The sequence below is a fragment of the Abrus precatorius genome, unplaced genomic scaffold, assembly GCF_003935025.1.
Source record: "Abrus precatorius isolate BTA unplaced genomic scaffold, Abrus_2018 Scaffold11, whole genome shotgun sequence".
In the NCBI taxonomy this organism is placed as follows: domain Eukaryota; kingdom Viridiplantae; phylum Streptophyta; class Magnoliopsida; order Fabales; family Fabaceae; genus Abrus; species Abrus precatorius.
The window spans coordinates 14184052-14191100 of NW_020874303.1; positions in this window are offsets into that span (position 1 = coordinate 14184052).

Below are 7049 nucleotides of genomic sequence, written 5' to 3' on the forward strand. Positions count from 1 at the left end.
TGTTGCAATGAATCACTAAGTGCAGGAATGATGACACTGTTAGATTATTTTAATAATCTTATTATAGTAATTTACGTAACTTATAGCATGACTCTAATTAATGATTTAATGTGATAGTGGTTAAATATAAAATATAAAGTCATTGAAGGTATAATTGTAAATACAATTATAATGAAATCATCCTCTCTCCCTTCAGATAAATAAAATAACGGTTACCAAATAAAGGTTACAAAATTCGTTATTCTCTATCACTTTCACCGTCTCTAAGTGTGCTCACGATAAACACAAGAAATAAATTTTCTCTCAACCATCCGAGAGGAGCTAAAAGAGGAAGGATGAGTTGAAAAAAATACAAAGGGATCAACGACATCAAAGAGAGAGGTAACATCAAGAAACAATAGATTCAGGTTAGTACTTTCTAAACCCTTAATTGTGTGAGAATCATGTATTGTATAGTGAGAACATCGTAATTCAAGATCCTAAAGAAAAATGGTAATTTCATAATAGCTGAATCAAATGGAAATTACTTAATGGAATAAAAAAATTTTAACAGTTGGTATTAGAGAAAGGTTATGAATTTCGTTGATTCTCCATAAAAGATTGGTTCTCCATTAAAGTTTTCTCCAAATTGCATGAACCCTAGGTATTTTATATGATTGATTGACATAATTTTGATGTTAAATAATTGTTTTGGATTCAATAATTGAAAACCCTAAATTTCAAATTACTACTAATAGCATTTTTAACATAAAATAGAGATTCAACAAATTTAACATTAAGATTGAAACGATATAAACCATCAATTAATAGATACAAAGAAAAAGTATCGTTTCCAATCTTAAAATTAAAACCAAATTCGTCTAATTTTGCAACAGAAATCAAATTTCTAGCACATTCAGGAACATAAAGACACTTTTCTAGATCTATGCAGCAACCAGTATGCAAGATCAATTTGTAAGTCCCTATTTCTTCTATCTGTGCCTTCATTCTGTTCTCCATGTACAAGAACTTGTTAGTTCCGCTTATGGGCTGGATTGAAAGAAATTCCTGCATTACGTGTGACACATGAGTAATTGCACTAGAATCTAACCACCAAGTGTTTTTAGGTACCTCAATAAGATTTGATTCAAACCATACTTAAACATAATATATACCTTTCCTTTCGAACCAAACCATTCTCTTTCGACAATCTTTCTTGAAGTGATCAGTCTTCTTACATAAGAAGCACCTCTGACCCTTCTGGATTCGGCCTTCACTAACATTTAATAAGGCTTTATCTTTCTTGTCCTTATTATCCTTCTTACTTGACTTAGCCTTGCTACTACTAGCCCTTTCATGAAATATGAGATGGACAGAGTGTTCTTTCAACTTCTTTAGCCTCACTTCCTCCTGAACCAGCATAGCCTTAATTTCCTATATGTTCCATTTATCCTTAATGGTGTTGTAATTCACTTAGAACTGACAAAACTCAAGAGAGAGAGATTTCAAAATGAACTTTACTAGAAAGAATTCTTTTACCTCCATGTCCATTGATTTCAACTTTGTCGCTTGATTGATCATATCAGTCACATAGTTATGAATAGGTTGTGACCAATGAAACTTCTTAGTAGTCAGCTCAGTCAATAGGGTACTTGAAATGGACTTGTCAGTAATGTCCAATTGTGCATATTCTTTTACCTTTGCCATAAATTTCCTAGCATTTTCAGTCTTTGGCATTGATGGCTTGACACCAACATTTCCAACATGTTTGAGGAAAAAATGCAGTAATCTCTCCTAGTCTCAAAGAGGTTTTGAACTGCAAAGAAATTATTGTAAGGGGATAAGGGTACTCATTATCCTGCATACGAGACCTCTTTTACTAAATTGATCACAATTGGTTTTCCACTCATAGATTGAAGACTTGGATCTGGTAATGCAACTTAAAAAACTTAAGACGAAGGATGTTTGTAGCATGAATGTCATTATAGTGATGGTTAAAGGAAGAGAGAAGATGTTATGGAAGAAGGTGAAGTAGAGGATGAGAAAAGACCTTATTACCTGAAAATATTAAAAGTCAGGGATCAAAATGAATTATTTCTTAAAAATTCTTAAATGACGTTGTTTTGTATCGAGAATAGACTGTTATGTGTCATTTAACGTGATAAATATCACTCTATTACTCAATTTTAATGTCTTTTAACGGTAAAAACTAATATGATTGACTTAAAGGATTAATATGAACGACACTACATAATTGAGGAACTAAAGTAAATATTTTATTATTATTTATATAATAAAAGTAGATAAGATTTTTTTTTATTAAACATTCATTTTAATTCTTGAGATTTGCTATTTTATATAAATTAGTTCCTTGTATTTATACTTTTAAACATTAATTCTTGAAATTAAGAGTCATCAAACATTTTAATCCTTTTGGTCAAATGATATTATAATGTGCTCAACTCCAAGTCGATGCGACTTGTGCTTATTACATAAATCATTTGAAAGAAGTGTGATTTACGAATTAGCATAGGATATACTACTAGTAAGCATGACTTGTATTCAAGTAGATATACTACTAGTGAGCACGACTTGTATTTAATTGAAAGGAAAAAATTGACCAAAATTTATGAATTCAGAAAATCTCAACTATTATAATGATGATAGACACGTATGTGTAATGTTACAAGAGTTGGTAATTGATTCATATCAAGTAGTTAAAAATAAATTTTGAAAAATACATTTTATTAATTTTTTTTGTTTACTTAGACTAAATTTAATTTTGACTTATATTTCTTTAATTTAGTTAGTTTAGTGGTTGTAATATTGATTGGTTGTTTAACCTCAGTTAATTTATTTAATTTAATCTATGTTTGTCCTCAATACTAGGCGTAAACTGACAATAATTAAATCACATGAACCTTATCATGAAATAGCTAGATTTTGGATCTTATCATAAGTTGAATGTTACTATTATGACAAGACATTTATTAGTGCACTTATTGAGCAATGATGGTTAGAAACTCACATTTTGTTTTCCATTTAGGGGAGTGAACTATCACATTTGAAGATGAGACATTCCAATTAGGGTTGCAAGTAGACGAACGAACTATTAGTAGATGCACATATGATTAGACAAGAATTCATGGATCATGTAAAACATAATGTAATTTGTTATGCAAATATTGTAATGACTGACAATTATATTCATGTGGTTGGGTTTTAAATGTTCTTCTAATACACATAATGGATGGTTGGTGGCAACTAGGATAAAAGTTAACACAATTAGTCTTGAAGCGGTATGCAAAATAATATGATTTTGTAGTATTATCATCATCATTTTAATATGGTGTTAATATTATGTTATTTGTGATCATAGTTTAGGTGGAGGTCATATTATCACTCAGCTGTGAGATGGATTATGCTTGAGTTTTATGTATGATGATAAAGATGTCTGGACTTCTGTCACCCTTCTTTCAATATTGTAACTCTATTACAAATAACACAACTTCTTTGTCCTTAAACAATTGTTTCACTTTGGGCTCTATTTGTATGTCCAAAGAAAAATTTCTAGTGTCCTCATTAACTTTGCATAATAATCAATCAACACTATTTAAATTCATTCCATTCAAATTCAATGTTGACTAGTGATTACATTGTCATTAACACTATGACTTTGACAAAGACTATGACATCAAGTGTTGCGTCTGACTAATATCCTTTATTAGGCCCATCATCACTCATTATGTATAGGCATATAAAATTTCTCTTCTTCAACATCTTCTTTGTGCTAAAAAAAATTTGACAAATTAAAACTACCAACAAGGTCAAAAAAATTAGATTTGCCACAACATTATTAACATTTTCTCTTGGTTGTTCATGATCATTTAGGGAGTAGGATGCCCTTAACAACTAATTCAACATGATTAAAACCTCTAGAACAAAATTGACTTTCTTTCATAATTATGAATATTTCCATAGTGAAAATCTGTGTAAATCGAGCTTGAAAATTAAACATCCTACTCATAGCATTATCATTGTAAATTGAGTAATTTGTCTATTATTTGCTTAGTCTAACTGCTGAAATATGTTGCTTTGTAACTACAAAAAATTTATAGTTGGACTAACAATAATGTAAATCGGTCTTTCACAATTGAAAATAACCCCCTCTATGGTATTTGTAACTTCGTCACTGCAATGAACAAGTATATAACAAGTTTATGTCATTTCTACCAAATTTGTCTGTTTTAGGATTTGAGTCCAATATGTTATACCAACAAAGACTTAACGAATATTTATATAATAGTGGATAATAAGACACGTAAAGTTTAGACGATTAAAGTTATATTATAAGTCACACTAAGTTAACATAATTTATATTCTTGTTTTTAATTGAGCACACTCTATTCTCAGTGATAGCACGTCTTATGCTAATTGATAAGTTACACCTTATTCATACAATTTATGTTCTAAGCATAAGTCACACCAGACTTAAGCGACTTGTGGTTGAGCACAGACCATGCTTAATGTTAGCATGGGATGTGTTTATATGCAAGTTGTCTAAGTCTAGTGTAACTTATGTTTAATTTGTAAAATGTTCAAACTTTGTACGATTTATGCTTTAAGTTCATTTAGGACATATTTAATTTCTTTATGAAAAAGGTGACGCTTTTAAAGTTTTTTTTAAATAAAAAACATGTTTAAAAGCATGTTAAGATGTGAAAGTAATACTACAACAACAAAAAAATATTAGAGTGATTTTGCATATTTTTAGAGAGTAGTTAAAAATGTTCTAAAATGCATTGATATCCAAAGTAGATATATTTGGAAAGCAGTTTATAATCACTCTCCAAATGTTACCTAGAGATGGTATGTATAAAAACTGCTCTTCAAATAAAGAGCAAATCTAAAATTTGAAATTTTTTATTACATTCAAACTTTAGTTTGTATGTCTGAAATTCAAACTTTTTTCATTTGAGTTTTTTTTTATCACAAAACTAAAACTAATTTTTTGTTTTGTTGAAACTCCAGTTTATATGTTGTATTTATCAAACAGTCCATACCTAAATGAACGAAATATTGGTAAACTAAAAAAAAAAGATTAAAATGATAAGAAATTTCATTTTAATAGAGAGAAAAAGAAAAAAAGAGAGATATGTGAAAAATGTGCTTATAGTTGTAAAAGAGATTAACTTTATTAGAGTTAAAAAAAATAAAAGAGAGATTCATGGAATTGCTGTAAGTTGAGCAATGCTCCTTACGTGGGTTTATAAACTATAAGTTGTTAGAATTTTTTTAAATTTTAATTTATGAGAGTGAAAGACATACAACTGCTTTTCAAAAATGACTTTGAAGAAAGATTAGTATGTAACCGCTGTCTATAGTGACATTTCAGAGAACAATTATATTATTTTATTTTGTAAGTAACCGCTTCAAAAAAATATAAAATAGTGTAATGTAGATAACGTTATATTATTTTATCTAGCATTTGACATAGATTAAAATATAGAAAATAATATATACATTATATTTAGATGAAAAATAATCTTTTTACTAAATTTAATAATTTTTTAAAATTAGCTTTTAATTTTTCAATACAATATATATATGTATATATATTTTGAAAAGTATTAAAAATTAAGAATATAAATAATATTAAAAATTTAATATTAAATTATAATAATTTTGTTGAAAATTAAAATTTTAAATTTATTTTTTAATAAATTATAATCATAAAAATTAAAATTATATTTTATAAAATGAGTAAATTTTTTTTTACAAAATTATGTTTTCATAAATATGTTTTTATGAAAAATGTATTTCTAAAAACAATTTTTTCTTAAAAACAATGTTCATATATTTTTCTTATAAAAATTATTAAATTAATTTTGAAAATATTTTTTAAAAATATTAAAAAATATGAAGGAAACAAAATAACTTATCTTACTCTGATAATTTCTAACTCGTCACATTCTTAGGAAACTTTTACATGTGCCCACCTAGATGACAATGTTATATAATATTATTTGTTTTCAAATATACAAAAGAGAGTAAAAGAATGGGCTTTTACCCCCTTGATTAGAAAGAAAATAAGAGAGGAAAAGAATATTTAAAAAAAATATTTTTAGAAGAAACATTAATATTTCTTAAAACTAATATTTAAATAAGACACAAGATAGAGATATTCTTAAAAAGAATATTATTTAACATTTCAAGAATATTTCTTAAAAAATAATAAATCAAATACGAGGTAGAAATATTTTTAAAAATTATTTTTTAACATTACAAATAATATTTTAGACATATCAAATATATTTTTTGAATTCACAAGAAACATAATTTATAAAAAAAATAATTCTAAAAAATTTAAAAATATTTTGTACAATAAATATCTCTTCAGCAGAGTATTATACATGATTCGATTCTTTTTTAGTTGCAATTTATTATTTTAAAAAAATATTCCATAATATTTTCATACTAAATATGATACGTCTTGATAAATACAAATGACATTTTTTGAAACATTTTTATCACATTCAAGAGGTTGCATTTCGTACAATTGTTACCCTATTAAAGTAGACACACAAACTTGCAAATTCAAATTTACAAAAAGTTTTCTCCCTCTTCAAACATTTTGTTTTCTTTTAGAAAAGATGCATACTTTACTTACCCAACCCATTCATTGTTGATGAAAAAGAGTATAATTTATTTGAAAATTAACATATTCAAATAATATTTTTTCTGTGAAAAAAATATTTATTGAATTTAATGAATGGAAACCAAATCAGGGAACCATATTAGCTACTTTTGGGGATTACACAGCACAACAAAACCAAAAAATTATAAACGCGAAAACCTTTATGGTTTTTTATTTTATTTTGATATATGTGTTTTTTGGTGAAGATATTGATAAATGTTTGAGCATAATTGGAAATTTGAATGTAAAGCATTGAATTGATTTTTCTTTCAATTGTATAATAAATATGGACACAACCTAAAAGGTCCCGGGCCCACTCCAGGCCCATAAGAAAGCGACTCCCAATGCGACCTTAGCCACAAACGGGTCCAGC